The sequence below is a fragment of the Dermacentor albipictus genome, unplaced genomic scaffold (assembly GCF_038994185.2).
Source record: "Dermacentor albipictus isolate Rhodes 1998 colony unplaced genomic scaffold, USDA_Dalb.pri_finalv2 scaffold_60, whole genome shotgun sequence".
Classification (NCBI taxonomy): Eukaryota; Metazoa; Arthropoda; class Arachnida; order Ixodida; family Ixodidae; genus Dermacentor; species Dermacentor albipictus.
In genome coordinates this window covers 265,284-281,390 of record NW_027225614.1, presented here as the reverse complement: position 1 = coordinate 281,390, position 16,107 = coordinate 265,284, and the positions used below count along the sequence as shown (strand labels likewise).

The following is a 16,107-nucleotide window of genomic DNA, read 5'->3' as shown; positions in this document are numbered from 1 at the left end:
ACTATTTCCTGAAATATATGTATGCTCCATTTACTGAAAGATACCTGCTTATACCCAATAACTTAGTTTATTTTTCACCATGTGCTTGCATTGAATATTGCAAAGGCATTGTAAGTTAAGCTACCAGAACAACAATCAGCTAGTCTAAGGTTACCTAATTGAACAACATCATTGTAAAATTTGTGACGAAATGTCAGAAGTATTTATTTCATTCAAGAGAAATGGCTACATAATAATGTTTGCACATTTTAAAAGTAAAAAGGAAGATGAGTAAAGCCATACCAATACAAAGACATAAGCACCGAATAATGGCACAGGCTTGCTCAATTAAATTTTAAGCAGAACAGTTTTTTTCAATAACCTCACTACTAAATATCACGTTTTCATTCGAAAAGCACTGCATCTTATTATAAAGCACAAAAATAACCGGTCACATAAGTAAGAACAAGTCTGAGTGTGTCTTTAACACAAGGATAAAAATTTGGGCGAGTTGGTACAGTAACATGATCTTGGATTGTAGCGCGAAGTGGCATGGACACAGACTAGAAGCAGACAGGATGAGCGCTAACTCTCAACTAAATTTTTGCAAGCTAGTCAATCAAGTATCAATAAATTTTTGCAATCAAGTATACCTGTAGGCATTGCGACCATTGTGCTCCCAAGATGCATGAGGCATTAGTCATTGCAGAGTTGTAAGGACATGACAATCCTAGGATGATTATGTTCTTGAGGCTTTTTTCCCCACTTTCCATCTTTTGAAACGCGTATACTTTAGTCATGAATACAAAAATGCTACAACTGGCGTGTGATAAGTTTTGCATCTTATTTCCTAGCAGCTCATTGAAACAAGCCACGATGACAAATTTAAATGCTGTTACCTCATCAGACATTCAAATTTCTTAAACACAAACAAAACCAGATAGGCATTAGAGTGAGCATCACTTAAATACATTACACTGGTTTAAAGTTATTGCGCCACTTTGTGCCAGGTAAAAACGTTAGAAACATCAAAAATGTTAAGATTCTACGGCCAACCGTGAAAACTAAATAAAAAAAATCATTAAGCTTTCTTAAACGGGTACAGGAGCTTTACAACTAGCCGTCTTGGTGATGGACACGCAGATAGATGGGCAGCCATTCCACTGAGACGAGAATGTTGAGGGCTTCGCATGGAAGTCTGTGAGACACTGCAGAGTAGTTTTTGGTCCACATGAAGGAGGTTGCTTGCATACACGTCTGGGCCACCATACTGAATGCATGGTGTTACCGGAACTTTTTCCCCCTGCATTGTGGTAAAAAAGCATGGTTAAGTTTATACGATATTTAATATGCAAAAAAAAAGAGGTGAGACATGCAGACAGGACACGAGAGTAGAGAAGTGAACACGAACGCGAAAAACATGAAAAATTTCATTAAATCGTTTTATTAGATAAAATTTTTATACTATGTGTCATTCATTATGAGGGTTCATAACCGCAACACATTTAATATATAAGCAGGTAGAATTATCAGCTTGGTCAGTTTGTACAAGCTCGTTTGAGGCAAGAAATCGAGTTTCACAAACACAACCTCAACATTCTTGATTGAAAAAGGAACACTTCACATGACATGCAGTCCTGTCAGTGGAAATTGCACAGTTCAAGAAAAACAAATTAAAACTCACAGACCGATCCTGAAAAAGGAATAAGCACCTGCTACTGCAAAAAGCGAATTAATTGATAGGTTTTAGTAGCACAAGGGCATCTTTGGCCAATTAGCGCCAAGCCTATACTGCAAAAAATAAACTTAGTGCATCTTTACAAAGCAAATATATAAAGATGACTAATGCCTCTCTGCACTACAGTTGCTTTGCTCTAGCGTGAAGTCATTTTAATGCATGCACACGTACATACACATGCTACACCCAAGTGTAACAGCTGCAGAATTAAAATTGGGCATCAACAAAGTCGCAACATTTAACCATTGATCCCAAGCTGTACTAGTGACTGGAGGTAGTACCAATATCGCCAATGACGAGTTGCACTCTTTCTGCCCGATGTTATGCTGCTCGTATTGTCAAAGATGAGTTACAGTCGGCATTGAGGGAAAGCTGCCCTCAAGAGCAGCTCTTATTTTTGTGTTATTTCTAACCAGAGACCAATGAAGTAATGTATTTTTAGAATGAGAATGACGCCGAAAAATTGAGTACGTAAAAAATTTGGTGCATTTTTCCGGAATTAACTTGGGGGTTAACGGCTAAAGCGGCAATCCAGACACTAGAACAAGTTTTGACATGTTTGTTACCAGTGAATGCTAGAAAATATGTTGGCATTCTGTAGTTTTGTCCAACAATGCAAAAGGGATTCTTAATAACTGATGAAATAAATGGAAAAGTATCATGAAGTATATTTCGTGAATGTAACGCAGAATCACTCAACTTCTGTTACTATATAACACTTTCTGAACTAGTTCAGCAGGTGCTGAATTTCACTCCTCATTTCACCAGTTCAACGTGGCAGCACCTGCACGTTGTGATTCGTTTTACTTAGTGCAGGCTTTGTACAGGGCGAGTTCACAGCATTCCCTGCACTTGGCCGAAAGGTAGTGCATGTTTACGCAGCAGGTGTGGTGCCGCTTCTGCACGAGTGAGGCGCAGAAATCAGTTTCATACAATAATTACTAGAGGGAACTCTGACGTTAGTGTCCACAGGAGATCAAACAAGAACGGCTGTAGCAGCATGGAAATTATGGGAAGTACATGGATTTACCTAAACTTCATCTGTTTGGCTTCAAACGGCTTTGTGACTTTGTAAACTAGTCATTCTCAACAATATACTGTGTAATAAATAAATAAACATGAAAATCGTCCGACGACAGGATTCAGACACAGGAACTCTAGAACAGAAGTCTGATATTGAAACCATTAAGCCACGGAGGCATGTAACGACAAGCGAGTGCAACGCCCTGATGAATTTATCGCGGGCATACCAGTGCCTTGAGACGCTTGGCGCCCTTCGATTTGGCTACCTGGACAAGCTCAATCGTTGCAATTAATAGCAATTGTGCGTGTTGACGCCGTCTTCTGCACTTCGAAGAGTACAGACTGCGCTGAAATTTACGACAATGAGATTTATATAGCGTATAATATACGAAGCCACAAGAACGTCTGAATTCACAAGCACGATTATCCGACAAATCCATGTGCTTCCCATCATTCCCATGGTGGTACGACTGCAGCGCCAGAGTTCCCTCTAGTAATTACTGTAAGAAACTCTATGGCAGAAATAACCGAAGTGCCTCGCATTTTGTTCTGGAGTAATAAACTAAGTTTTGCTGGTCCCATAAATCTTACTGGTCATTAATTCCAAGTTTTAGTGCAGTCACATGTCTAGTAACCAATTGTGGTATTTTGCATAAACATTGCAAAGCCAACTGTGGTGAATGTTCACCCTGGTAAATTGTTTATGATGGAGTAGCATAGACTACTGAAGCAATCTCTGGAAGGCAAGTCAAGTAATTTTCTTATTAGGAGCCTCTAAACAGCATTCGAGCTTATGACACATGCACCTCAGATATGCAAATATTTCTTTGACTCAGCAAGAAGCAATGCTTCATGTTCCACGAGGCTACCTCTATCAAAGCAGTATTGGTGCTCTCTAAAAACAATGCCAATGCATATTATCCAAATATTTTTCAGGGGCAACAGTTATGCCTGAAATCATGCTAGATTAGTTTTTTTAAACACATGCTCAGACCATGTTAGAAGTGCTTCTTAAAATCCTCCTATTTATTAGACTAGTCATATATCTGTACACAAAGGCTACTAATTAGGTCCCATGCTATATCATCTTAACAAAAACTTCACTTAGTAATACACATGCTATGATAAGATTTGAGACCACATTGAGATACTGAACAAGGTGAATTCATTATTTTTAAAATGAAGCTCCTGTTCTTCCAAAGGAGAAGAAAGGATACTGAGGGTCAAAATTTTTCTGAATCACAGCTGGAAGATGCCAGGGAAGGCACGTGGAAACTTATTTGTAATTTTCTATTTAAATGTAGAAATGATAAAGGGAAATGCAAATGGTAAAAAAAACAACCAGGCATGGGGGGAGAACGAACCTACAGCCTTTGCATTCGGCATGCGATGCACTAACCACTGTGCCACCGAGGCAGCATTCAACCGTCCACAATGGCCCCTAAGATTGTCGACGCTCGAACACGGCAGTAGTACCACAGTGGTTAGTATATCACATGTGTAATGTGAAGGTTATGGGTCCGTTCTCCACCCACAGGTGGATATCTTTTAATCCACTTTCACTTACCCAGAATTTATCATTTCTATACTTCATATAAAAAAACTTAACACATGTTCCTGTATGCTTTCCTTGGCCTCATTATCTGCTGGCTTCTTCCAGTTCTGTTACTTCCAACACTTATACATATTCTAATCTGGTAAGTAAACAGTTCTGCATGATGCTGGAATACAATATAAACATTATTGCATGGCAGTGTTATGTAGAATGCCTTACATTGCCCAGGAAAGGTGTACTTATGTCAATCTGAAAAAAAAAACATTTCCACTCTAGGCAGAAATGCTGTGTACTGCTGTGTGCAACAGGGTTTAACGAAAACAACTTGTTCAGAAATAAAGCCACCAAACAACGAGGAAACATGAAAACTAGATGAAAATTTGTGCAGTTGCATGTTAAAAATTTAGCACAGCAACAGATAAAGACATAATGAAGGAAGCGCGAGGATGGTTTATTTTGGACACACGAGGCAATATACTTGAAAGATGCATATAAGCTTACACGTGGAGAAATATTGTTTATGTAGGAGCTAAACTACGAACAGGCCTAGAACACACTGATACAAGGTGTCGAGCATGTCAATCTTATCATGCCCTTAAGTCAAAGAAACATGGCTGTTTCTCATGATTCGCTACACATGGCTGGCTTACACAACTTAGCCACTTCTATATATGCCTTGTAATTACCAGGTGGTCTGTATAACACATGCAAGCTTTAAATATGTACAACTGCAACGTAGCTGGACAGCACCAAGGTAATGTCGTTTGCCATCGTTTTGAGGAAGTGAAACCAATTCTTGCATTTTTCGTAATTAGGTAATTAGTTAACAACGATTACTTAACTGCTCAAATATTATATTCAAAGCAAAAGTGTCAGTGCGAAAATTGTAGAGCACCCTGAAAAATTCCCAATCCAGCTTTCTACTGCTCAATAGGTGTAACAAATGTTTCTTTCAAGCTTGAAAGAAGCCAGTGAACATATGCAAGTGCCGTCCAACTAACCGCTCGTGCACCTGAACACCATTTGGCTCCTCCTGTCATGCTTGAAAAAAAACTTTTTGAAAAGAATATTTTAGAAATTGATTAATTATTGACTATGTTTTAGGCAAAATGCATGAAATAGTGTGACTGCCACCTCCATTTTCGGCGACATGAATTGACTCCATTTTCATGTCCAAATCCAGCTATACATGGTGCGTGTTTTGAGCTGGTTCTGTAATTTAGGCTGGTTTTGACTAATTGAAGCTTCGCACTTTAATAATGGAGTCAGGTTAAAAAGAAATTGGTACATAAACAGTCGCTGTCAGTACTCCATACTCCTTTAACTTAGTGCAAAGTGCTTGTGAGCCAAGAAGTTGGTAGTTCTAAGCAGTATTTCTCATTTTGACCTAGTGTTATAGCCCACTTACTATGATGCCATGCTGCTCAGTCATGCTGGTCCCAGCTTCAATCTAGGCCATGACAGCTGCCCTCCAATGAGGGTAAAATGCAATAACGCTTATGCACTTATATTCAGGTGTACATTAAAGAAGGCCAGGTTCCCAAAACTTCAGGCTGTGACTTTGGTATGTAAAAGCCTATAATTTAATTTTAATATCTAAAGGTGCTTTATTAGGAGCAGCGGCATCATTTTGAGCTTTTACTGCACTGCCATGGCACCAAGAAGCTCTAAGTAAATAAAACAATTTCATAGACAATGTACATATCTTGCAAACATTTACAAACACTTCTCTGCATGCACCTCTGTTGCTGTTATATTTAGATCCGTATGCCAAGGCGGGTTATGATGTTAGAACTTGTTTCAAACTTGTTTTTTTACCGCTTTAAAGTTGTTGGTTACCTTGCATCTCATTGTGTGTCGAACGCACATTTCAGTGCATCAATTTCTTCAGAAAGTGAACTCCTCTTTATTTATTTGTGCATGCAAAAAGGGTTCAGAAGAACTGCTTTCTGAAGGTCTGTATAAGAACAAAAAACAATTCTATGTAGGCTGCACAAAGAGAAAGGATTGGTTTGTAATTATGTTATTTAGTTCTTAAAAAAAGAGGCAGCTGTCAGTATTCTGTTCCAAAGTAAAAATTGGCCCTACCTGGCTCTGCTTCAGTTTCCGATGTTGATGGTCCATTCGGGGGCACTCAACTGATAGGCTGCACTTTGGCGATGTCGGGTGTGCTGTCACCAGGCCCAAGGTCGATCGACAGCCTCACCAAAAGTCGAGTCCAAACGCTATAAAAGAAATATCTCATCATTTTGCTATCAGTTTTGTCATCTTGCGTGTTTCACACACGGCCGTCAGTGGAATATTTCGTCACTTGGATACTGAAAGAAATTCAAGCATTTTCTGGCAGCCAAGCTGATGATGATGATGTGTGGTGTTTTATGGCGCAAGGGCCACGTTTGGCCAAAGAGGGCCATGATAAGTGGTAATGTTGACGATGTATTATGGAAGATGTAACTTGGCTGTAAACTGGCCTAAAAATTGTCGCTGTAAAGTGCGTAAAATCTACGTGCTATAAAATTATGGCGATGACTAATGACAAATAGTATGAACATTAAAATCCATCGTGGAAGAATGATGCAAAATAGAAAATATATAGGATGGTAAAATTACTTGGAGCACTGCTGCCTCGCCAGAGCCCTTGAAACACAAGGGCCTAGAGGCATGTGCTATACGAAAGAGCTATCACAGCAGCATCCTCTGAAGAGAGGACGGCAGCCAAGCTGAATACACAGTAAATGGAGAACATTAAAGAGCAAATGCAGTTGTCACATTAGATTGATCAAGTACAGCAGAAATGGAAAATAAATCAGTGATACTCTGTTGGCTTTGAATGCAAGAAACGTAAAAACAGGAACTTGCAGCCACGCCACATTGAATTTCCCGCGTTTGCTACACCTCACAAGTTTGGCATCGTCCGGTACTCGGGGATAGTAACCGCTTAAAATCAAGATGAACGAGCGTCGGCATAAATTAACAGGATACTTAACCAGGCAATATTGGCGCATAAAACAACTCACGTAGCGAAGCTACTGTCAATTACCCGATGACGCATCTGCGGGCGAATTCAAAAAGGAAAGAGTTTCACTTGTTTCACGCCTACTAAGCTAAGACAGAATTCGAGTTTCTTACTAAACTATACTGGATATTTACGCTCCGTATAAAACGCTGGAAATTTTGTTACGTTATATTGCATACGTATGAAAGTGAGGAAATTGCTTTTGTTGTATTCTGCCCGGACGGCATGCAGCAGCTACCTCTCATGCAACAAAAGCATGAAAGTGGTACTCGTGACACCGAAAACAAGCATATACAGCGCCAACGTTACGCCCCTTGGAGTTGGAACTAAGCACGATAAAGCCAGTTAGTTTTCTAGCTTTCATAACGCCATGAACACGACCAAACACCGAGCGAAACAACTCTCTGCTCTCGAAAATTATTACCGCTTCCATTTATATACTTATCGCTGCCACAAGCAAAAGTCAATGGGCTAGCTGTCCACAAGCCGCAGATTAGACTGACAGCAACATATTACGGTAACGTAAAACAATTTCCACGCTAACTTAGCAGCCGCGGTGTGCACTAAATGCCAAAGTTCTCGTTTGCCGCTCGAAATTCACACCATGATGACGGGCACTGCATCTTTCACATGAAATATTGCACGCTTTGCGCCGGAGCTCAATAGGAGGGCGAAACGCATTTGCACGTACCTGAAATCCGCATGCCGGAAACCCGTTGACGCTTCCGAGAACAGGGCGCACAGCCATACACCCGTACGGCGGCTTGACTTGGACGTGAGGCATTTCTACCAAACATTTCACATGCGACATGCTTCACACCGATTGCGCGAACACCAAAAAATGACGCAGGCCGCATTGCGACGCCGAGCAGACGTGCATCCACCGATGAGCTGCGTGCGCGGATTGCAGAGAACAAAGCCATACAAAGCGTTAGGCGCGAGAAGATGGCGGCTCTCGTTGCGAAGACGAAGCGAACTCGTGAAGCGAACGAAGCAATGACGCGGGAATGAATGTTGCCAACTGTTGGTTCCGCGTTATGCCGGCGGTGGTGGCTTTAGTGGCGTGTGTTGCGGCTGTCTAATTTTTTTATTTCTTTTTCCCAAACAGTATAATTAAGATCAGTTATTTGTTTGAATTTTTAACTGTGTCATTTGGCATTATCTTTGTCTTTTTATGCTATTAGGCGGCCAATTAGGGCCTCCCAGGTGCGCGCGCGCCAGCTGCGCGCGCAAATCTCAGAGGCCATAAGACAACTCATTAGGAGATGCCGTTCTTGTCGTTAACGTTTCATCATCGTTTCTTCAACTGAGATAGGTAGTGTCCCTTTTCCCGGGGTTGGGAGGGGGCGATCAAGACGGCATCGCTCCGCGGGGCGCCGAGGAGTGGGTTGGTGTTGGTTCTTATCGCGAAATTCGCGAACCCTGCGATTTTTTTTATAACTTAAGCATTTCTATACTTCTCCAACAAGAAAAAACATCCGTCCGTCAGTCCGTACCACACGATACGTTTCAAAATAGAACCCGCAACAGCGAGTGAATTCACCTTCGTGCTAGCTCTCGCTTCAACGCGACCGAAGCGGCGAGAACACTGCGCTCACGAAGCTCTCAGCTCATGCCGCACTATGCGCTTTTCGCAGAACACTTTCAAGATAGGTGTACGCGCGTCTGTTTTCAAAGCGAAGTAAACGGTGCGAACACAGCGCGGGAAGGTTTCAGCAGTGCGCACACTCTGTCCACAATGCAGTTCGCTTTCAAGAATACGGTTCGCGCGGCCGTGCCACAAGCAGCCGCCGCCGGAGAACGGTTGATAATGGTTCGACGCGGATGAGGAGGGCTAAAGAGCGATAACAGCTCAAAACGAACGGAACGTCACCAGCGCGCCTGGCCCCGCCACCTGCAGTACTTTGCTTGCGCCGCCGACCAGAGCAGCTCGTGTCGCCGCAGCGCTGTCGCTTATACTTGTCGGCTCAAGTCTCATAACATTGATAACGACATGGACTGCGTGTAGATGAGGAAGAGTCACAATGCTTACGCACACTTAGACAAATCCGAGAGGAGTTCCGGTGTGATTTTTTTTTTACCGGAAATGTACAGTCAGCGGTGGGACACAGAGTTGACAATGCCTGTAAGAGGGGTGCCAAGCTTTTTTTTTTTGTGAGAGTCTTGCCCAGCTCCCAAAGATCTGCTCAAGCTAAGACTTGCTGATGGCTGTATGGGTTTTTTTTATTGTCGCATGCCCTCGAACCGCCACAGATCCTACAGTGTAATGGCATTAGAGCAGTATTCACGTGCAAAGGGAAATGCAGCCGGTAATTGGGCTGCCTAAGGTTTGCGGCCCGGCGGCAGCTGCCCTCCCGTCCCCCGTTTCCGTTGACAAGTTACAGGGAGGGGTCTAGAGCAATCCTACACCCTCTCCCGACAGTGGCGTAACCAGAAAATTTTTTCGTGTGAGGGGGGGGGGGGGTCCCAATTGGCCGTGGAGGGGGAAGGAGCGGGGCCATTGCCATAGCAGCAAAAATTTTACTGTTAGTGAGCGTTACAAGTGCCCGGCGTGCCCCACTTGGCTACGCCGCTACTAGCCCCCCTCCCTCCCCCCCGCGCAATCGACGCAAATCGAGCTATCAGAACGTGCATGACACGCATGCATGACATAACATGAATGACATGCCGCGAAGCTAGCATGGATGTCGTCACGTCATCATCATCATCAGCTTATTCTGACGTCCATCGCAGGACGAAAGCTTCTCCAGCGATCTCCAATACCCCTGTCTTGTGCTAACTGGTTCCACGTGTCTTCAAGTTTCCCAATTCCATCACGGCCACATTATTCTCTGCCGTCCTCGACTGTGCTTCCCTTCCCTTAGCACCCATTCTGCAACTCCAATAGACCAGCAGTTCTCTCCCTTACGCATTGCAATGTCTGCCCAGCACGACTTCTTCCTCGTAATGTCAACCAGAATATCAGCTATCTCCGTTCGCTCTCTAATCCACATCGCTGTCTTCCAGTCTATTATCATCATGCCTAATAATTTTCATTGCATCGCTCGTTGCGCGGTCCTCAACGTCTTCCAAAGCTTCTTTGGTAACTTCCAAGTTTCGGCCCCATACGTTACTAACGGTAGAAAGCAATGGTTAGCAGTAAGCTCCCTGGTCATGATTTAGTAATGCCTGCCGTAAGCTCTCCAGCTAATATTTTATTTTTGTTAATTTCCTTGATCAGAGGCCCCTGCGAGTAATTAACCTCAATAAACGTATTTCTGCGCAGGTCCTAGAGGCTGACTGCCGACCATGACATTCGCTCTCTTGCCAGGCTGCGGAACATTACTTCTCTCTTCTGCATACTAACTCTCAATCAGACTTACTTTCTTCGGCAAGTTCCTCAAATGTTTGTTGCAAATAGTCTGCAGCGTTGCTGAGTATGCCAATGTCATCTACAAACCGTAAGTTGGTGAGCTATTTACCGTTAGCCCTCACTCCTAACCATTCCAAGTCTAACTGGTTGCACACCTTTAAGCATTGAGTGATAGCATTGTAAATATTTTGCTATTGATCATATGAAGCCTTTTGCAGATATCTGGCTATGCAAAGTCTGCGCGTTAGTGTCATCCGTTCGATATCAACATTCGTGGGAAACTTCGTTTTTGACCACTGTTCGGAGCCAGTGCGCTGCTGCCTAGGTGCCCCTATCTAATCATTCCAGCTACCTGATTCAAGCGCAGGTAGCGCGCGTTTCATGTACAGCCAATATCAACGCCTTAACTGGCAATGTTCATTTATCATATACTGTAAGCTTGTTCACTTACTCCCTTATAATTAGGGTGTAAATTAGAAAGACTGGGGGTGTTCCAAGGGTGTTTTCTTGTTGAACGCCCTTTTGCGCTGAAAAGGGGTGTTTCAAGGGTGTTTACAAGGGGTGAAAAGATGAATACACCCGCATTACACCCATAAGGGTGTGAAAATTTTAAGAGTGTAGTGTCCAGTCAATCAACCAACGCATTACCTTTAAACTATGCGCTCAACTACTTTCATGAACAGCCAAAATATGACTCCAATTTTGCGACAAAGCCATCCACAGAATCTGAGTCTACAATTTCCTTTGGTAACGAATTCCAGATTTCAATTGCCCATGGGAAATATGAATAGCTGAACGTGTCGCACTGTGTCGGATATTGCCTGATGTGTTTATTATGACAGGTTCTATTGGAGTGTCGGTGTGGTGGCTGCACGTAATCTCGCTTATCTATATTAATTTTGTCACTATATAGCATAAAAAGAAATTTCATGGCAGCCACACGACGCCGACAAACAAGGGTAGGCAGTGCTGCCTGGCTTCTAAGAGCACTTACGCTTTCGTGTCGAGAATACTTATGGTAAATAAATCGCAACGCTTTATTTTGAATGCTTTCTAATTTCTGTGAGAGGCCTTTCTGGTGCGGGTTCCACACTATGCTACCATACTCAAGAATTGGCCTTAATAAAGTTCTATATGCTGTTAGTTTCACGTAGGATGGTGCTGCAGTTAATTTTCTTCGCAAGAAACCGAGTGTTCGGAAGGCCTTCGTGCATGTATTATCGATATGGGTATTCCATTTTAACGCGCTTGTAAAGGTTATGCCTAAATATTTTACTGTGTCAGTTTGTATTAAATCGTTGCCGTTTAATGTATAATTGAACCTAAAGATCGACTTTCTATGAGTTATGGTCATATACTGTGTTTTCTTAAGATTAATTTCCATTCCCCACATGTCACACCAGCGGGCTATATTGCTTAGTGTAGTATTTAGTATAAGCTGGTCCTCGATTTCTTGCACGCTTGTATAAATTACCAAGTCATCGGCGAAGAGCCGCAATTTTACTCAATTTTCTGCACAATCAGCGATGTCGTTAACATATATGAGAAATAATAATGGCCCCAATACGGACCCCTGTGGTACCCCTGAATAAACTTCTAGTTGGTCCGAGTCATAATTATTTATAGTAACATACTGAGTTCGGTTTGACAGATAGGCTGCTATCCATTCTACTACTTTGTGCTCAATTCCGATAGACTTTATTTTCTCGATTAGTTTACAGTGCACGACGCGATCATAAGCCTTCGAAAAATCAATAAAAATAGCATCAGCTTGGAATTTGGAGTTAATTATTGATGCGAAGTCATGTGTTATTTCTAATAACTGTGTTATAGTTGACAAGCCTCTTCTAAAACCGTGTTGCTTAGAATATAATATGTTATTTTCTTCTAAGTATGTCATAACGGCTTTACTTACTATGTGTTCCATTAATTTACAGCTGCAACAGGTTAGTGATATTGGTCTATATGTTTCCACGTGTAATTTATTGCCTTCTTTGTGAATGGGTATTACTTTGGCACATAGCCAATCCTTGGGAAGAGAGGCTGTACTCATCGATTCAGAAAAGATAATTTGCAAAAAGGGAGACAGCTGCTGCGCGTATCGTTTCAAAAATTCATTTGATATATTATCGGGCCCCGGCGCCTTCTTGGTGTCTATTTCCAAAAGCAAATTTAAAATGCCCGACTCTGTTATCACAACTCCGCCCATCCGGTTGTCAGCGGCTGTCACGGGCGCACTCGATATTGGCCAGCGCGTGAAAACGCATTGGAAATAGGTGTTAAATGTATTTGCTACATCGCGCTTTTCTTCTATGACCAAACCTGCCACTTCTATTTTACTGCTCACGCCTTCTGGCTTCGACAAGTAGCGCCAAAACTTTTGCTGTTGGTTCTGTATGAAATTTGTTAAGTTATTTGAAAAGAAGTCGTCTTTTGCAGCTTTTATTTCTAATTTCAATTTGCATGCCAGCTCTATTATCTCCGCAGAATTTATCCTTTTTCTTCGACGTCTTTTTAGTTTTCGTTTTAGGTGAATTATGCTCCGCGTGATCCACGGTGTTTTCCGCTCAGTTCTTTTTAATTTTGTTGGTATGAAATTATTTTCGCAATGCATTATAGCCTCTTTTAGTTTTATCCAAAGGCCATTAACGCCTCCGCAGGATTCAGCTGAGAAACCATCCAAGGTTTCCTCTAAGTAGTCAATAACACTCTCATCATTAGCTCGGCTATAGTCCTTGAAAGCTATTCGAGATGGTTTGGTCTTACACCCAGCGCTCTTACGCAGAGTAAAAAATGTTAGAACCAGCATCTTATGATCTGAAATCCCTTCTTCAACGCGTATATGTGGTTTTATCGACTGCGATACCAAAGCAAGATCAAGTACTGAACAGGCATTTCCTTGGACACGCGTAGGTTCATTAAGAATCTGTGATAAAGAAAAACTAAACATTATGTCAAACAGGCGCTCACAGTTTCTTGCATCTCTGTTGCCGATAGTTAACTTATTCCAATCTATCCCAGCTAGATTAAAATCCCCAGTTAATAACAGCTTTGTACGGTTATTAATTTTGCTGTGTAGGTAATCATGCACTTTCAAAAGGTATTCCTCAGGCGCTCCAGGATGTCTGTAAATAGCACCTATTAACAATGACGTATTATCAAACTGAATTGTGCACCAAGCACTTTCATGGTTAGCTATTCCAGGCTCTTCTTGAAATGTTAAATTGCTTTTTATCATAATAGCTACGCCGCCGCCTCGGCCATCACGATCTGTACGTATCAATGAATATGAGGCAGGCGCAATTTCAGTATCATGTATTTGGGCATGTAGCCATGTTTCGGTAATTATTACGATGTCTGGACTATACAGTATGATTATCTCTTCTAATTTGTCAATTTTATTAATTACACTTCGAGCATTCAGGCACAATATCGAAAGCGGCGCAGAAATCCGTTGTGTCTTGTTACCTTGTGATTTCTTTCTGCGTTCTTTCGTGCTAACCTGTGCCGATGACGAGGTGTGGGAATCACTTAAGGTAGGTGCAATGTTTCTTGTTATTTCTACTCTGGTGCGTTTATCGGGATCCCACGTGTAAATACGTCCGTTCAGTCTTAGTTTATCAAATGATAGTGATGCTTTTGTACCGTTTGCCCGTTCAATTGCCGTTGAACGCCACAAGTTGGATCGGATGTCTCTTATTCTTTTTGAGAAATCTTCTGATATTGATATCGGTGTGCCCTTGAGTTTGTTACAGCAAGAAAAAATTTTGGTTTTTTTCTCTGCAATCGAAAAGACGAAGAACGATTGGGCGTGGGCGCTGACCGTAACGATTGCCAATCCTATGAATTCTTTCAATAGATTGAGTATGTAGGTAGCCATTTTGGAGTTCCATATATGCTAGTCTACATTGCGGCTGTATTATATAGGCGGAATGGAAACATGTTAGACAATATATCGAACAGACAAATCCCGCCTATATTACTGCACAATAATCTTAAATAATGGTTTTCTTTCACGCACGTTGATAACCGTTACAGGACAGTACTTTGACAACTAACTGGAAGTACTGTATATGTCATGGCCAAAGGTGTACCTGGCCCGGTGGCCAGTAAATGGGACGTAATATTGTGAGCAGTTTCGGCCATAGCATGTTAGCGGACGACCATGCAGAGACAGTTTGCACAATTCTTGTGGCATGCCTTTTGCCGCAAGGTGCAAAATCAACTTATCCATGATTCCATCTGAATAGTTATGCACATCTCGATCTGGAGCTGCTGCGGTAGCCTATTAGTGCGGATAGCAAAGCCGCTAGGGAAATCATTGGGGGCACCCTAACGAAATCGACAGGTCAAAATCAAACGCCGTCCACGACGGCGCCTCTCATAGGCGCTGGACGATGCTCGGTCGTTAAGAATGTGTGCCACCTGAAGAAAGGCTGCCACAGAGGGCTTCCGACGGTTACCCTAGCTTGTTTACACCGTAGCATCAAAAAGGAAAAAGAAAAGAAAAGAAAGAACCGTATCAAGAGGCCAGAATCAATCATCACTCATCGTGACCAAACGCTCTTAGGATGACAAGTCATTTCCAGGCAATGAGCGGCTACGCTTTATCAAGAACTATGATAACGCCGGCGGGACAAGCATTGTGGAGAAGTTCAATGTGCAGGGATAGATTTTAATTATTTTATTTTTGTTTTATTGACGTCATCACGCATCACCACGGGAAGTTTGAAAAGTTTAAGGTCAGTATGCCACGTGGTGGCACTCTCGCGAACTAAAACCTCGTGTCCAGAAAATCTGGATACGCTTGGCCAAAGAGTTGGGCCTCCAGATTGCCGAATCAAAGAGAAAGCCGGAGATCATTGAGGCGATCGAAGCGATAGCGGCCGACGACGATGAACTGAAGGAATGTCTAGAGAGCATTGCAGAGAAAGAGGAAGAACGTAAGCGCTCAGAAGAAAAAGAGGAGCGCGCGCGTACAGCACGTGAGACCAAAGAAGAGCGCGACCGTGTTGCACGCGACGCACTTGAAATGAAGCGCTTAGAGATTGAGCTCCTGAAAGCTCAAAATACTGGGAGACCTAGCACAGAGGCACGTTAAAGCGAGCGAACAATGACAGACTTGATGGCACCCTATGCAGTAGGAGGGGACATAGGCCTTTTTCTGGTACATCTTGAGCGGAAGTGTGGAAAGGCAAAATTCGTAAGAAACACGTGGCCGCAACGCTTGCTTACTTTACTGCCACGTGAGGTAGCTGATATCATCGCCCGCATGGGGAAAGAAGAAGCAGAGGACTTCGATGAAGTCAAAGCGAACTTGCTCAAAAAGTACAGATTATCAGCGAAAGCATTCAGGCGAAAATTCAGGGAAGTCGAGAAAACCAAAAGTGAGTCAAACTCAGATTTTGCATACACGTTGCAGGTAAACCTGAAGAAATGGCTCA

The 16,107-nt window shown here is 42.5% G+C and overlaps 1 long non-coding RNA gene across 1 annotated transcript; it reads right to left on the bottom strand.

Annotated features, from left to right (window-relative positions):
• Positions 1–231: 231 nt before the first annotated feature.
• LOC139053047 (uncharacterized) lies at positions 232–8,250 on the bottom strand. The gene is made up of 3 exons (XR_011510183.1): positions 8,003–8,250; positions 6,384–6,520; positions 232–1,282 (listed from the first exon to the last, which is right to left on the bottom strand). It is a non-coding gene; the product is annotated as an uncharacterized lncRNA (long non-coding RNA).
• Between the last annotated feature and the right edge of the window lie 7,857 nt (positions 8,251–16,107).